This window comes from Talpa occidentalis, unplaced genomic scaffold (genome assembly GCF_014898055.3).
Source record: "Talpa occidentalis isolate TD23 unplaced genomic scaffold, MPIMG_talOcc4v2.1 talOcc4.10, whole genome shotgun sequence".
Taxonomy (NCBI): domain Eukaryota; kingdom Metazoa; phylum Chordata; class Mammalia; order Eulipotyphla; family Talpidae; genus Talpa; species Talpa occidentalis.
In genome coordinates this window covers 30,559,066-30,577,457 of record NW_023600993.1, presented here as the reverse complement: position 1 = coordinate 30,577,457, position 18,392 = coordinate 30,559,066, and positions in this window count along the sequence as shown.

The following is an 18,392-nucleotide window of genomic DNA, read 5'->3' as shown; positions in this document are numbered from 1 at the left end:
AAACGAAAAAGAATGGAATTGGTGTACCTCAAGTTTTTGCTGACATTAACAGGAGCTCTGGCCACTTATAGTTCAGAGTCCTAGTTTCGTTGAACTCTGCAGCTCAGTCACAGTCCATCTTTCGCAGCTGCTCCGCGGATCCAGCCAGCGCTCAGCCCTGGCGCTCTGCCTTCTCTAGTCTCATTCATGATCCATTTGGAAGCATGGCAGATTTTCCTGAGGTTTGGGGTACGGTAAGGTTTCAGATTGCCATGTACCTCACATTCTTTCTAGACCCCTCCTTATCTTCTGACCCCACCCCCTTTGCACAGAGGCATTCCCCTCATTACAGAGCAGATCAGCTCAGTGATAGCCCCATGATGGCAGAGACCACCTGCCCCAGGTCTCACCAGAAGGCACAGAGGACCTGGCAGAGGCTCTGAAAAACCACGTCCTGGCTCCAGTTCCCATATACCCCAGTAAAAGGGAATCATGCGGATATAAACATCCCTCCCCCTTCTTGAAATGACAAAGTCACAGAGATGGAGAGCAAAGTCTCAGATGTTGGGCTCTGGGAGAAGAAGAGGGAGGGAAGTATCTGGTTATTCCGAAACACATTTATTCAAATATTCTTTTTTTGAAGACTTATTTATTTATGCATACAAGAACTGGGGTGTAGGCCAGAGGTGCAGGGGGTGAGAAGATTCACCAGAGAGAGTGGGGAGCAGAACAGGCAGACCGACTGAAATACACTGAGGGGAGCCTCTGCCAGGTCCTCTTGCTGAGGGGAGCAGCAGGTAAGACAGGAGAGGTCTGCTGCACCATGTGGGTAGCTCCCTGGCCAGCCAGGGATCCAACTCATGCTGCAGTGGCTGGCAAAGCTTTATAGCGCTGTGTCTTTAACCCCTGTGCCACCAGGGAGGCCTCTATTCAAATATTCTTAAATGCATCTAGGAGATAATAATGTAGGCATCTCATTACTAACACATTTAGAATAAAAAGATGTAGTGATGGACCTACAACTTCTATGACAGTGATGAGGTTAAATGGCATTTCAGGAAACCTATGACAAGATCCTGCTAATACTCCTATGTCTTACTACCTACATTTATATTTGAAAGAGATGTTAAGATTAATAGTGGTTAATGAAAATTAAAATGTAGATTCTTCTTCCTAGCCTAATTCAAGTTTCTCTGAATGGTGCCATGAACGCCCAAGTTAGGAACCCCCGCCTTGTTTGAGAGTGCAGCTTTCCATCTATTACACAAGCTAAAAGGAACACAAAGATCAACAGTACCATTTGGAACATCTGTGGAAGGGCAGTGGTCATGCTGCTTTGGTCACAGAGGGGTGGGGCATTTCTGAAAAGCCAATTGACAGTTCCTGGGTTGACCTTCCCTTCAGTCAACAGCCAGATTTTAGGAAAGGTCTTCTGCTTTTTTCTTTGTCCTTTTGGTACCAGAGTTTGAAGAAAGTTTCTCTCTCTCCCCTATATCCAAGGAAAACCCAGACTGGGGCAACGAGAGGCCTGAGGAAGGGGTCAATCTGGACATTAAGAGACCCTGGCATCCACCTCCTGAGCAGAGTCCTGCAGTGGTGGGATTCTGAGGTAGAGGGATGTGGCCCAGGGTGCGTCCAGGGAGGGAAGGGCCACAGGCACCCCCCAACCCCACCCAGCCTGGCCTGCAAGTAACCAGAGTATTCAGATCAACTGCCAGGCCTGAAGGAGCGGTGAGCCACACAGCGGGGAGCGTGGGGCTGTTCTGCTCCCCACTCTGTCCCTGGAGAATCCTCTCACCGCCCCCCCCACCATGCCTCCAGCCTATACCCCAGCTCTTGTATGCATAAATAACTAGATCTTTAAAAAAAAATAACACAGGGATGCAGGATAGAGTGACAGTCTCAGTGGAGGTCCTCGTGGACAGATGATGAAAGAGCCAGGGGGCACGAGGTGTGCCTAGAACTGATGTCATTCTGGGAAAGAAGTGACCCTCACAGATTTATTTCCCATTATCTGGTGAATTAGTCCTCAAAATAGGAAATGAATTGTTCCAGAAAGAATAGGATTATGTATTGTTTTGCGTCATTGAGTTTGTGACCAGATTGCATCTTTTCAGTGATTTTCAGAATTCACGGCCACAGCCTCTGCAGTGATGCTATGACGCTGTGGTGACTGTCTTCCTCCCAGGCCTCACCTGCCTGGGGACACTGGCTAACCCAACAGGCAGTACCCTGATAGCTTTGTCTGAGTGCTCGTGTTAGTCAACAAAGCCTGTTTCACCCCTACCCTACCAGACAGCACAGATATTCCAGGGAAATAATACCCCTCCTCCCAGCAGGGCCCTTAACCCAGGATGGAGGTGAACTGGTGCATCCTTACCCCAACTCCCTTACCCCTCGGTTGGAATAACTCTGAGCTTCTCCATTGGGATGAAACTCCAGCTACCCAGTGGGGTGATGGGCTTGATGACACACACTTCCCTGGCACCTTGCTTCCCCTGCCTCCCTTCCCCACTCTCCTGCCTGTGTGCTCTTCATTTCCCAAATTAACTACTAGCTGAGCCACATGGCATTGCCAATAGTTGACCTTCTTTGCAAAGGCAAAGGTCAATAGAAGGTCAATAGTTGACCTTCTATGCAAAAGGCAATTATGCACAGCTCAACCTAAAATGGACACTCCAACCTGTGTCTCAGGATCCGCTAATGCAGTCACCTACACACTGTATCTGAGGATTGTGCCCTCGAGCTGCCCCTGGGGACAGTCTCCCCAAGGGAGTGTCAATGGAAGGAAATCATTGCACCAAATCCAGGGACCCAGGCCTCTGAGGTCTACAGAAGACCCCTGACTCTCCTCCCTTTCCATAGTGAGTTCCAAGACAAACGGGTGGGAAACACAGTGGCTACTTCAGGATGAGCTCGGCGCACCACCCCATGTCATGTTATCACAGTGGGAAGAGTGTCCACAAGATGAGGAAACCAGGAGAGATAAGGCAAAGCTGTAACTGGAAATGTGATGGAATGTTTGGAACAAGAAATCCTGAGTGTGAGCCGAAAATCTGGATGAAGTCTTGGATGACATGGATGGTGACTGCGTAAAGCTCCAGGGGGTCTAGCGTCCAGATTGCAGCCTTCTCTCTCAGACTGCTTGGTCCCTTGGAGCACGAGGACTCTGGGCATAGAAAGAGACTCAAAGAACATTCTGGATAATTCAGAATCTGGAGCATAACAAAGCACATTAATAGCTCCATAATCACCCAGCAAGATAAGTCCACCGCTACCCCTCCCCCAACAACATCAGTGCAGGGCAGAAGGCACACTAGACGTCAGGCCTATTTCCACCTGAGTGGACACTTGCCTGTAATCCACAGGAGGAAATGCATTTTCTCTGGCAGTCCGTTGCATTACTCACATAATAATAATTATCCTAATTACCAGCAATACGTTCTGATATTTTTTATGATGAGCATGACCCATCAACTGATTTTACAACCCACTTCTGGCTGGTGACCCACGGCTTGAAGAACTGCCCTTGAATGTATCCAGAAATGAAATGTGGACACTATTCCTGGGCTTTTCCCAAAAGACTGAGTATTTTACTGTCAGCCTCTGTGTCCTGTTCAGCAAGGATCACAGGACTAACCCAAGAATGGCTTAAATTCCAGAGAGAAGATGACTCCTGCCTCCTAATGGAGTGATCCAAACCAGGCGAGCCACAGCATTCACATTTTGCCACATCCCTACAATCACCTAAACCATGTGTTACTGCATGAATATTCTCTCTAAATGAATTCATCACTTTCTTTAAGAAAAGATTTATTTATTTATACAAGAATCAGAGTTCAGGCCAGATGCGCGGGAGGGTGAGAGGACTCACCAGAGGCAGAGTGGGGAACAGAACAGGCAGATTGACTGAAATACACCGCTGAGGGGAGCAGCGGGCAAGACAGGAGAGGTCTGCTGTGCCATGTGGGATTCTCGCCGGCCAGTGGGGATTGAACCCGTGCTGCAAAGGCTGCGGACAGCTTCACAGTGCAGCGCTCAACCGCCTGCACCACCAGGGAGGCCCCGAATTCATCACTTTTTAAAACTAAATACTCATGCTAGCCCTGTCTTATGGAGCAATGTGGGTGGAAACAAAAGTTTGATGTATTCCCCAGTACAAAATACAACAAAAGCATACTATCTGTGTTCCACCTTAGGTCACTGCGCTAGTGACCCTCCCTGCCCTGCTGCTTTCACAGAGATAGACTCCATCCCTGTGCAACTCTAGCTGTCCTTCTATCTGAGAAAGGCCTCATCTGTCTGTCTGTCTACCTCTCCAGTGATGATTAGCACCATCATGACTTAGCTAGCAGCACTTAAACAAATTTATTTTCTTTTTTAAAGGTTTATTTATTTATACAGAGAAGAAGGAGGTGTAGGTCAGAGGTGTGGGGGGTGAGAGGAATCACCAGAGACAGAGTGGGGAACAGAACAGGTGGATCTACTGAAATACACTGCTGAGGGGAGCAGCGGGCCAGTCAGGAGAGGTCTGCTGCGCCATGTGGGTAGCTCCCTGGCCTCAGTCAGCCATGATAGCATGATAGCGCTGAGACTTAACCCCTATGCCACCAGGAAGGAGCACTTAAACACATTTAATCTCAAACAATATGAAGCACTAGCGTCCATTTTGCAGATGAGGAAACTGAAGCGTGGAGAGATCAGGAGGACTTGCCCATAACCAGTGCTGGAGCCGGGTTCTGAACCCAGACTGTCTGACACCAGAGCCTGGGTGCATGACTGCTGTGTTTTTCTGAAGCCCCTCAGAAGGTGCCCATCCCCATCTCAGCTCTTGTGTTGCCTCTTTTAGGATACCTTGCTGGACTACCGGTACACACAATTACTCTTTTCCTATTCCCAAAGCACACATTTCTGGCTTAATTCATCTTGGAGACATTATTTCTACCTGGCTGGGGCTGGGGGTTTCTTAGAAGGAAGGCTCTATCTTATTCCTCTGCTTTTCTGGGTCCAACAGCCTGTCTGAGGCATCACAGGCTTTCAGTGTCTCTCAGGTTCTAGGTCTTCCCTTGTTGTTTAACAAATACCCAGTGCACTTTGGGAGTCATCAGCACTCAGGCTGGGTTCTGAAGAAACCCTGAGAATAGCTAGGGAAGGATGGCTGAGTCAGAGGCCAACGAGTAGGGCTCACAGATCCCCAGTGGTGACACACCCAGCACACGGGAGGCCTGAGAGTTAAGTCGGGAACACAACTACACCCTTATTTATGTTCAGTAACCCCTGATGCAAAATCAGCATTTCCTTCAAATGGAATGTGACCCACGACCTTGTTACCAATGAAATCTCTGATAATTTCACTTCACATCAATGTTGGAGCAGACATCTCCAAATATTTGCACTAATCACTTCCTGACATTTCTGGTTGTTTTCAGATCCAATGCCACTTCTTGTGTTTAAGGCCAAAAAACCATATACAGGGCCTCCCCTGGTGGTGCAGCGATTGAGTGCTGGGCTGCGAAGCTGCCCACAGCCTCTGCAGGACTGCTTCCATCCCGGGCTGCCAGCATGGGTCCCACATACCACGCAGACCTCTCCTGCAGCGCTCACTGCTCCCCTCAGCAGTGTATTTCATTGGTCTGCCTTTTTTGTTCCCTGCTCTGGCTCTGGGGAATTCTCTCACCCTCCCGCACTTCTGATTGTACCCAGTGCTTGTATAAATAAATAAATAAATAAATAAATCTTTAAAAAAAATATATATATATATATACAGTGCACACAGTGCCACAATATCCAGGTAATTGTATTTTCATGATATTGGCATTTCTTGGCAATTTCAATAGGATCAGTTATCTCACCTATTTTATTTTATGCATTTTAAAACATTATTCTGAGATGGGCCCCAAACCTTTACCAGACTTTCCGGGGGAGCCGTGCCACAAAAGTTTGGACACAGCATAGAAAACTGGTTTAGAGTTGAGTTTGTAGTCAACTAGATCTGAGTTCCAAATTTTCTCTTTTTTTTTTTTTTCAAAGATTTATTTTTTTTTATTTTTTTTTTCTGGTAATCCATCAGTCTCCATGAATTATTCTTGATCTAGCTGCTTTTTTTTAAAATTTTATTTATTTTTTATTTTTTATTTTTTATTTGTAAGATTAATTTATTTATTTATACAAGCACTGGGTACAGTCAGAAGTACGGGAGGGTGAGAGAATTCACCAGAGCCAGAGGGGAGAGCAGAGCAGGCAGACTGATGAAGTACACAACTGAGGGAGCAGCGGGCGGCAGAAGAGGTCTGCAGGCCATGTGGGACCCTCACCCGGCGGCCGGGGATCCAACCAGCACTGCAGAGGCTGCGGGCAGCTTCGCAACCCAGTGCTCAACCACTGCGCCACCAGGGGAGGCCCTCAAAGATTTATTTATTTATGCATACACGAACTGGAGTGCAAGCCAGAGGTGCGGGGAGTGAGTGGGGAGCAGAACAGGCAGACTGACTGAAATACACTGCAGAGGGGAGCAGTGAGCGAGACAGGAGAGGTCTGCTGCGCCATGTGGGTAGCTCCCTGGCAAGCCAGGATCGAACTCAAACTCGTGCTGCAATGGCTGGTGATAGCTTAATACTGCTGTGTTTAACCCCTGCACCACCAGGGAGGCCCCTGAGTTCAAACCTTAATTCTGCCATTTACAAGCCAAATTCCCTGGGCCTTCATTCCCTCACCTGCAGAGTAGGAATTACTGCATATTTTACTGGATTATCGTGTAGCACTTGAATAAAGGTGATGCCCAATCCCAAGCTAGACTGTTCGGTGAGATGGCAATGCCTCAGCCTGGCTAGGCTGAGATTACTGTAGCATGACAAAAAGGCTGACACCAGATCCCTCTTAGATGCTCTATTCCATTTCTGAACCCAGGATCTGCACCCCAAGCCCCAAGTGGCAGGCACTACTAGCCTCTGGAGAAGCTGGTTTACCTTCCACTGGGCACCATGCACTTCTGCAACTGTCCACTGGGTGGAGCTGGTTCACACTCTTTAGTCAACCAAAAAAAGATTATTCCACTGTTTTTTTGGTTTTGTTTTTCAAATCAAGCCTGATATACAAAAAAGACTCTAGAAATGTGGTGGCTGTCTTGATTTTTAATATTACAGATTAATGTTGCTTGTTTTTAAATTTTAGTTAAATATAGTCAGAAAATATATCCTTTTGTGTTTGGCTTCTTTTGTTCAACATTGTTAGTGGGGTTACAATTGTAGTTCACACATTCTGGTTGCTCTATAGGTTCCATTGGGTGAAAACACAATCACTTATTTGTCCACTTCTCCGTTGACTCAATATTTGAGTAGTTTCTAAGTTGGGGTTCACTTTATAGTTGTTCCATGAAGGAACAACTATATTGTTCCATGGAGGAACAACTATACCCAACAGCTATGCCCACTACCCAACCAAAGCTGTTTGGGAGCTGGAGACTAAGGATGTGATACATTTACCAAGAGGGTTTGAAAAGATGCACTGCTCACACTCTGAACCTTTCTGGGGAGAGCAGGGCCCACATTTAATCTAGTCTGTTTGGCATGAGCAGAAGGGGCAAGTGGCTCTAGTTTTATGGTAATGGTAGTGGGAGGAGGGGGGGTCAGGATGAAGACTCCTCCCGCTGGCTGGGGTTTGTATGGTCTGGACTTCCAACCTGCACCAAAGACTGAGGAAGTGGGCACCTGGCCTCTCCTATAGGCATGGAAGGTGGGAACCAAATGGGAAAAGTGAGGTATGGTATTGAAAGCTGTTAGTGATCAAATATCCAAAACATGATGACATTTTATTACGGGGTGTTGCAGGCAGCCCTATGAACATTCCCAGATAAGCCTTTGGCAGACATTTCTACTGTGAGTGTCTCTTGGTGTGCAATGGTTAGGTTACACAGTTGGCTTTGGTAAATGTTGCCAGTTCTTCAGAGTGATTTTTCCAAATGACATTACCTCTGAAGTCATGGGTGTTTATCCTCTCCCCTGGTAAGGACACTTTCAGTTCCTCAACTTCCCTCAAAGAAAAAGCTTCCAGGGGCCTCCCTGGTAGCACAGGGGATTAAGATGCAGCACTATGAAGCCATCCGCAGCCACTGCATCATGATTTCGATCCCCAACCAAGGAGATACCCACATGGTGCAGCAGACCTCTCCTGTCTCGCCCGCTGCTCCCCTCAGCAGTGTATTTCAGTTATTCCACCTGTTCTGTTCCCCACTCTGTTTCTAGTGAATCTTCTCCCCCCCATACCTCTGGCCTATACCCCAGTTCTTGTATGCATAAATATATCTTAAAAATCTTTAAAAAAAAAAAAAGCTTCCAGGGCCTCCCCTGGTGGCTCAGCAGTTGAGCGCTGGGTTTCGAAGCTGCCTGCGGCCACTGCGGTGCCGGTTCGATCCCCGGCTGCTCCCCGGCCACCGGAGGAGGGTCCCACATGGCGCGCAGACCTCTCCTGCCGCCCGCTGCTCCCCTCAGCAGTGTACTTCGGTCCTTCTGCCTGCTCTGCTCCCCGCTCTGGCTCTGGTGAATTCCCTCACCCTCCCGCGCTTCTGACTATACCCACTGCTTGTATAAACAAAACAAACAAATAAAATAAATAAATAAATAAAACATGCCTCTATAAAAAAAAAAAAGCTTCCAGGTTGTTTTTGGTTTTGTGTGATGATACATAAAACTACTATAAATATTCCTGAGCATGTTGTTGTATGAACTTAGGGTTTTTTTTGGGTAAATATATGGCAATGGAATGGCTGGTTGGATGCTAAGTGTATGTTTAAGCATGTACAAATCCAGCCAAATTGTTTTCCAAAAGAGGCTGGACCATTTTGCATATCAACCAGCAAAATATGAGCATCCCAATTGCTCCACATAGGATCTTCGAGGATGGTCTAGAGTCTCCCAGACTCATGGGGATGGCCAAGAGAATGTCATAGGGCCTTTCCCTCTGGGTTCTTTCTAGAAATGCCTTTTCACAGACCTTGTATCCTCCTGGGACATATGTGCCATATGGAATCTAGGGTGACCTGGGCAGCAGCAGAACCCAGGAGGTGTTTGAGTACTTGACAAGAAAGCATCCAGCAAGTCAGAAACCCCTTTCGGTAATTTTCTAAAATAACACTGTTGGAATATTGTAGATGCGGCTGCTGCCATGGCTTGAGTCTGAGAATCTGGTAGATTGTAATATGAGAGTCCATCCTGATGCTTGGGATGGATTCAGGCCCCTTAAATCCAGCTTATTGCAAAGTTTTATTTACCTTTTCTTACGTAGTTTTAATTCTATCTCACTAGCACTTTGGAGGCTGGAAGGGATGTGTGGTTTTTAATTTACACATACACTGGAAAAGTTGTCCTGTAAGATGAGAACATGGGTGTGAGTTTATATGAGTCTGTTCCTGGTCCCCCACCCTTACCCAGGGAAGAAAGCCTTTCTTGGGAGTTCCTCTGTGGTGGCATCTGTCTTCCAGCAGGGGTCGCCTCAGGCTACCCAGAGAAGAAACAAGAGCACTCTGGCCCTGGGGGAGGCGCCTGATGCTGGGATCCTCCCTTAAATGGTCAAGTGCTTCCCTGTATTACCAGTGGCAAAAAGAAGGCAGTGCACACAATGAAAATCCAATACACTGGAACACCTGCGAGCGTGCCTGTCCTTCTTTATTCTATCTTACTCCTCATCCAGTTGTGTCCTGAGTAAGATTGCAGGCTCTGCCCAGCAGGAAGAGGACCTAGAGACCTTGGGGTCCATGCTGATGGAGACTATAAATAGATAAAATAGGATAGCAGCTAATTCTGTTCAGCCGTTTCTATGCAGGGTACCCACTGTGTAGGCTATGTCGTTGTTCTGACAAAGGTGTAGGGTCAGAATAAGGTACTTATAGATATATTTACCTGGTGAACTGCTCCATCACAGCAATTTCTCTGCTATATTTCAACTACTTAACTTAATCAAGATTTTCTGGGTAGAAATTCATACTTAGAAATTCAATAAATTAAATACATAAAGATCAGGAATCTAAAGGCCTCTCAGATGTTATAAAGTTGCCAATCTATCAGATCATACCCAAAGACCTGATTGAATTTTTTCATATTATAGTGATGTTGTTTCTAGGGTTCTTGGGTTTGGAGAGGCGGGTCCTTGGCTTCACTCTGGGAGAGGTTTCCCCAGAGCTCTCTTTTCTCCAGCACGGGCACCAGCAAGTCCCCAGGTGAGTTTCTCCACAACATAGAGATGTTAGTAATATCCAACCTGGGCCGGTTCACCCCTCCTTAGGCAACCTGGTGGTCCCCTGCTCCCGGGAGGTCACCATATTGATGCCAAACTTAGTGCGGACACCTAATCGGCATAGCGCACTGCAGCCCAGAATTCCTGGGCTCAAGCGATCCTCCAGCCTCAGCCTCCCGAGTAGCTGGGGCTACAGGCGCGCGCCACCGTGCCCGCGAGATGTTAGTTATATCCAAAAGAGCAGGTTTATTATAACAGGGGAGAAGAATTGGGGGCCTTCCTGGAGGTGCAGGGGTTAAAGACAGCACTATCAATCTATTGCCAGCCACTGCAGCACAAGTTAGATCTCCAGCCTGCCAGCAAGCAACCCACATGGCACAGAGACCTCTCCTGACTTGCCTGCTGCTCCCCTCAGCAGTGTATTTCAGTAGATCTGCCTGTTCTGCTCCCCACTTTCTCTGGTGAAACCTCTCAACCCCACACCTCTGTTCTACACACCAGTTCTTGTATGCATAAATAAATAAATCTTTTTTCAGAAACAATAAAAAGGAGGGGGAGAATAAAGGACACTTGCATAGACACAAGTGGGCAGAAAGGGCTGCCCTGAAAGGAACAGGTTTGCTAAGAGACAGGCCTGCGTGGTCACAGTTAGGTAGGCCTTGAGGAGAGCTGCCTGTGCTGAGGGAGGTCATTGCAGAGAAGCCCTGGCAGGGTACAGGTCACAGGCAGGTAGGAGGGAGAGGGAGAGAGTTGGAGAAAAGAAGCACCTGCATAGGCACAGATGGGCAGAGGGACTGCTGCCCCAGGCAGTGCAGAGACTGCCCAGATAGTCTTCCCTTTGGGAGTGGCTCACTCCTTCCTGGAGTGGTTTGTTTGTTGTTGATTGGGTAACTATGTAGAATTTGAAAGGGTTGGGAGATTCTACAATGGCCCTCAATCTCCATATCTTCCCCTCCTCTCTGCACCCTATGACACTAGCAGCATCTGACACTTTGCTTGGGTCTGTGCCTTGGCACCTAAGGATTTTCCTATAGCTGATTTAATGACTATGTTAATCATTTCTACCCCCACGTCCAGCTCTTGGCATTGTGTGAGCCAGGTTTCTGATCTTATAGGGCTTCCTTTCCAGTATTTCTATCCTATCGCCCATCAATAGGACTCTATAACTCTTAAGGATCCTTAATATTAGATTCAATTAGATTTTGGATATTTCACCTGGTTTCATCTGACTCAGAGTCAGAACCTTCAGATTCATCTATTATTCCCCTTCTGTCAGAAGGAATTTATTTTTCCTCTCTGGGTCTCAGTGTTCCTATCTATAAAGTTAGAGGTGTTCCATCTCCAGTGTCCTATCAGAAAAACCCAAAGATGAGAAAGCTGACAGACCCAGGATGGTAAAGAGTGAGCAGTGGCAGCAAGAGCCCTTGGCCTGATCTCCTGGTTCTGTTACAGGGCAGGGAGAGGGGCACCCCAGACCCACCAAACCTGCCTGCTCTAAATAGGTTCTGCCATCTGCTGCATCAACACAAAAGATATGAAACTTTAATGAAAAGGAGCTTTAATACAATTAGGAAACAATACAGGTAAGGCAAAGAATCTAGTTTCTACATCAAGCACCCAAAGTTACCCTTCCCCTCATGGGTAAAAGTCCACCCAAATGGGATTGGCCCAGAGCAAGGCCCCAAAGCCTGCCCCAAGTCTAAAGCATCTTCCAGTGGGGACCCACAGAAAAGGATCAGAAACAACCAGACAAGTCTGGAAGGAAAAGAGCAAAATCAAAATCGAGGCAAAACCCGCCATTGTCACCTCCCCACGGGTTTCACCCACATCTGTGTCACCCAGTCCACGACCAAAAGACAAGCGCAGTTTCTTCACATGTCTCTAGGCTCCATGTGCCTCCTCCTGGTCTCCTTCTGGCTCTCCCTCCTGCTTCTGTTAGGGGGAAAGGATGTCCTAAAGCTAATTCCATACAGGTTTTGTGGACTCCACCCCCACCCCAGGCCAAAGCCAAAAGACATTGGGAGAGACAAATCCCATCACCACCAAAGGGAAGGTGGCTGGAACCTGAGGGTGGGGTTAAGCAGCCAGGTTTGGTATAAAACCAGACACGTGGACTTTGGGGAATTCCCTTTTTGGCTCTCCGCCAGCTCGCAGCGTCCGGCCAGCTCTGAGAGTGCCTTTGGGTTTCCAGGTCGGTGGATCGGGTAGGACGCATTAAAGACTTTATTTCCCTATTTTCTCCCTGAGTTGTACATTTCCTCAATTCCCTTTCCCTTGTAAATAAACCTTTTATTAACCTTTTGTGTGTGCCTGTAGTGGAGTATTAATAAGTCCCTTTTAAGTACGTGGGTGAGGACCCACAGCCAGGCAACCCGCTCAATATCGGGGCTGCTCAGTAACACTTCCTTCCTCCCTCAGTCTCCTCTGCAGCTTCTTCTCCTCCCTGTCAGCTCCACCCTCCTTTTGGGTGGGGCAGAAAACCTGGAACCCCCCCCTTTCCTGGGGACCACCCTGTTACAGGGGCAGCAGAAAGGTTAGGTGATCAGTGTCCCAGTCAGTAGGAGGGAAGCGAGGGGGCTTCTGAGAGGGAGACTGTACATGGTGGGCTATCAGTGAACTCAAGTTCATTGAGTGGACTTGGGTCAGGCACATCATCTTTCTTTTCTGATTTCCCCTGCAACTGGGCAGACAGATTCCTGTCCCTGAGCAAAAAACATCAGCATAGCTAGAGTCACTCAGGGCCCCCAATTTGGGTGAAGTGTCTGTTAGCCTAATCTATTTTTCTCCCAGAGCTATAAAGTAATTGTCCATTCATCTCTGGCAAAGGAGGCCATTACCCTGTCCTTACTGTGCTTTGGATCTATTTCAGATGTCAGCTACATTTATGAGCCCTCAATTCATTAAGCCATCAAGACAAGCAGATGGCGCCTCACAAGCAGCGTGAAGGTAAAATGATTTGGAGAGCCTGACCATCAGTCAATAGAAACCGATTAGCCATGCCACTGAGTACAACAGTACCTCCCAGAAGTGGCAGAGAAATAGTAGGCTCAAAAAAAGCCCTATGTTGGGCCTCCCCTGGTGGCTCAGTGGTTGAGCGCGCAGCCTCTGTAGTGCCGGTTTGATCCCCAGCCGCCGGGCAAGGGTCCCACATGGCGTACAGACCTCTCCTGCCGCCCCGCTGCTCCCCTCAGCAGTGTACTTCGGTCCTTCTGCCTGCTCTGCTCCCCACTCTGGCTCTGGTGAATTCTCTCACCCTCCTGAGCTTCTGACTGTACCCAGTGCTTGTATAAATAAACAAATTCTTTAAAAAAAAAAAAAAAAAGCCCTATGTCATTGTTGGGAGAGATGGGGGGAGCAGAGAGGTGGCGATCAGTATCCAAGAGAACAGGAGAGAAGGAAAGGGCCTCTGAAAGGGAGATTGTGTAAATGGTGGGTGATGAGATGATTAAGAAGCCACAGGTGTCCAGGGCCCCCCCACCCAGGGACTGTAGCTCCAGTAACTGACATGCAGCCAGTGTCACTCAACTCAGGTGTTCGTCTTTGCAGAGACTCAGCATTTACTGTAGCCTTTATGTACAAGACACCACAGTCGCTGATGGGGATATAAAGACGGATGCAACACAGGTTCTGACAAGAAACCCTGTGATGGTCTGGTCTGTGAGGATTGCTCCTGTTTCAAAGCAAAGATCCTTACCAAGGTGGTAGGCGAGTGACTCTATGGCCTTCCACGTCCTTAAGGTTAAGAACCTGGCCTCCCAATGCAGAAGATAAAAAAGCTACGTACTGAACAGGTTTTTAGTTTCCAGGTGAGTAATGCTGATAGTGACTTTCTAACCCATTCCACCTCACTACCAAGCACCTACAGGGCCCTTTGCTCTTGTTAATACCCTGATCCTAGACCTTCAAGAGCCACCTAGCAGAACACTGTGTAAGGTCTTCAATAACATTTAAAGTCCTCCCCAGGGTAGCTCAAACCTGCTTTCCATCATTCTCTGACTACTTTATCCACAAATTGTTGCCTTTACCCCACACTGTCCTCTGTGCCAGAACTACAATTTCATAGTCTTTGTTCCTCTGCTCGTGGTTTCTTCCTTCTGGAATATACTTACATGCTAGTTATCCTTCAAGGCCCACTCACCCAGGTCTCACTCTCAAGAAGTCTTCTTTGAAAACACTCACTCACTATATCTACCTGAATCTCCATTCACAGCACTTATCATAGACCATCATGGATGTTTTTCTACACCTGATCCTTCTACCTAATCAGTGTACAAATTATTTCAGGATAGGGACTGAGTTTTTAACTTCTGAGTCCAGTAATTGCTGATGGTGATCCCCAACTCTGGCTTTAAAATACCCACAGATATTACCAATTTTCTTAAAACATTTAACATTTGGTTTGAACAAAATTCCAGAAAGATTACTCAGTTTTTTTAAAGAAGGCTATAAAAATGGGGGTAATGCAGCTTTAAACTTTACCTTGACCTAAAGAGACATCAGAGTTTAGAAGTCCATCCCCTTGGAGTTGGTATCATCATGTGTGGAAAGCAGCTTGGTATGAGACGTTACAAAGACTTTCTAAAGAGGGGGAAATTAGCAAAACTAGAAAACACTTCTTATGCTGTCCTTCTTCCTATAAACTACAGGTAGGTTGATTTAGTACCTGAGAACCGCCCCCCAAAATTTTAAGTCTTCCACATCAATTATATTTTGAAATGACAGAGTAAGGAGAATGGAATAATACATGGTTGCCCGAGTCCAGCTGCAGCCGAAGTAGGGTTCACGAAGGAAAGGACCGCGTCGGCGAATGAGGAGACACAGACACTTGATCAGGTAGTTGTTGTGCCCAGCGTCGACCAGTGCAGCCCCCAAGGACACACAGACAACCGCTGTAAGAACACAAAGGAGTTTATTACGGGCTCGAGACCGGGCCCTCGACACGCACCGATGTAACGGTGGAGGTCGGGAGCCCTGAACAAAGGAGACAGGGATCTTATATAGGGATACAAGTAGATTTCTAAAAATTAAATCATGTTGGCAGTCATTCATTAGTTACATAGGTGCATCATTCATTGATTACACAGATGCATTTCTTAATAATGGTGGGTACACAGTTATTTTATGGCTACTTTGACCCATCAGTGGCCTGCATTGCTCGGTTCTATTTTATGGCCAATTAGACCCATTACTCGGCTCCACTGTGACTGGCCATCAGAGATAAGACCAGAGTGGGGTGGGGGTCATAAACCCTCTTTGGCATGCAGGCTAATTAGTCTTGAGTAAGCAAAACTTGAAATACTAAGATGGCGGTTATACACAAGATGGAGGAAGAGTGGCTAAGTCTCACAGTGGTAAGCATCTCCTGCTGATCGCCTCAGCGGGACTTTATTTATACATTTTTTATTTCCTTGTTCTTTCAGTTTCTTTTACAGCATGGGCACCTGTGGTTACAATTTTCTCTGAAACATCTTACATCATTGTTTAACAAAAGTACACCATCTGCTTTTACTTTTTCTTCCTTCTGGTCAACTCGACCTTATTAATTTTCCTATAATCTTAGCAACTTGAAGACGTGGACAAGGGTGCTGGACAGAGCATGTCCTATGTGGTTATACAGGCTAAGCTAGGTGAATAAAGGTTAAGCAAGCATTGAGTAAATGGCAAACCTCCAAAGTGCCTATTGTTTCTAAGTTAAAAAGTTACGTATCTGCTTTTAACCCGGCTCATGTGCTTAATGAGCCATCTACTAACATTCTATGACAATAACTACATTTAATTTTATCTAGATACCTAGATAAAATCACCTTGTGGCGGCCTGGTGCCTGGCTTCCTGACTCATGAGACACCAAGGGGGCCCTAACCTTTTTATTCTCTCCCATAAAGAAACCAAGGAAGCCAACACATTCGTACCATTAATTTTGAACCATTTGTTCATATTTTCATCATAAATTCCAGTATAAGGGATGGGTGGGGTAGGACTAAGAAAATCTATTTTACTTATATGCTTGACTCGAGAAGGATACCAAAGGCGGCCTCCTATTTTATATGCAGGGCCAAAGGTCCAAAAACTGTAAGAACAACATGTGGTGTTCCTTTTCTTGGATCTTGTCGCTTTAGGGGCGCCTTAGGGCTTTCCTCAGTGGGGACCTCCACTGGGCTTGCTTCCAATAGTTCTTTCAAGCATACTTTGCTAAAGAATTCAGCATTGCTCATGGTAGATGATTTACAAATCAGGGGACATTGAAAAATATTGGAAATTGTCTCATTACCAATTATATTGGAATGGACATCACTCAGATTACTGGAATATACAGCACTAAAATTGGCAATGATGTCATCATTCATTTTGTTATTTTGAAGCCCATACAAAATTGCCAAAATTACAAGAACTGCCATAAACAAAATGAAAGGAAGTAGCAGGAGCCAGCTGTGGAGCCTCCTGATTTTTAGGAATTTCCCCCATGCTTGGACTTTGTCACAGCATGAGTAGCCTGGCTCGCACCACATGGTATGCATTTATTACCAACTATAATGTCTGCATGATGAAAATGGTAAGTTTTTCAGTCCTGATTATTGTTTTCTTGTAACATGATACGGAATAAAGTGTGGCAGAATAATCTCCACAAAAAAATTATGTGTCAGGCCTCCCTGGTGGCACAAGGGGTTAAGCACTATGAAGCTATCAGCAGCCACTGCAGCACGACTTTGATCCCCTGCCAGGGAGATGAACCACATGGTGCAGCAGACCTCTGCTGTCTCGCCCACTGCTCCTGTCAGCAGTGTATTTCAGTCAGTCTGCCTGTTCTGTTCCCCACTCTGTCTCTGGTGACTCCTCTCATCACCATCCCCCAGCACCTCTAGCCTCCACCCCAGCTCTTGTATGCATAAATGAATAAATCTTTTTAAAATATTACGTGTCATCCAACTATTTCAGATACCATCATTATTTACCAAATTTTGGTTTTACATACTGATCAGAAAAAGAGCCTTTCTCATATAAATAGGCAATAAAACCTCCAATAATCTGGCACAAATAGCAGTTGCCCCTGATTAATATATTAAGCTTAAGTAAAGTGGGAACTCCCAATTTGCAAGGAAAATTCAAATTTCCATGAATGAAACAGGTCCTGAATGATGTTGTGAAACTTAAAAACATCTCACTAAAAACAAATTCCTTTTTCTATTTCTTGTCAGAACTTCAAAAAACTCAACTTCCTAAAAAACATGGTAGTTTTGAGTCATTATATTCTGAAACAGCAAAGTATTTACACTGTGCAGTAAAGAATACAGGTATATTATATTCAAATTATAATTTCCTGAATTTTTATGTCTAATATAGGTGATGCAGCGCAAGCTGAACCCTGAGCTTAAGTTAATAGGACTGCTGTGGCAGACATTTAAAATTAAACAGTCAAAACAAAAACTGAGGAAAAAAAAGGCCATACTGTAGCTCTTTGGACAAATTCTTATTTGGAAATTATCTTGCTTACATTGTTCATATTTTTTTCCAATGACCCTAATGTTAAGCAAAATAAAAGAAATGACTCGTCTTTATTTCCATGCAATCCAAAACTAACATAATTGTTTTTAAAAACTTTAAATTACATAATAAATTACTGTTTAAATCACTTTATCATATGTAGGTTAGAAGCAATAGAGGAATGAAAATTTCTCATTCACTTTTATTAAAGGTCTCCAGTTTTAAATAGCACTGCAATACTAGGTCTGCTCCCATGACTCAGAAAGGTAAACCAGCAGACAGCACCAGACTGGTTCTTAGGAGGACTTTATTTTCATACAGGTTCTACCTGTAAATGTGTCATCTAAACCATCCACTTAAATTCTCAGTCTATATTCTCATAATACAAAAGGAAGTGGAGTGCATGATCTTTCATAAGTCTCTAACACTTATGAAAGATCTAACACTCTGAGTCGAAAGCTTTAGGGAAAAAAATAGAATGCATTGGTTTAAACCTTGGCTAAACATTTATACCATATAGGAATCTTTTGAAGACTTCACTAACTGGGAAAAACATTGGATCCATTGTCTCAGCTTCAATAAGAGCCTGTCAAACCTCACATATTCCCACTACAATTTCGCTTAGCTAGACAAGGGCTCTTAGATACTATGCCATCCCCAGGGAAAGAAAAGGGTGATGGTGTTATCTGTGGCTTCTTTCAAAAGA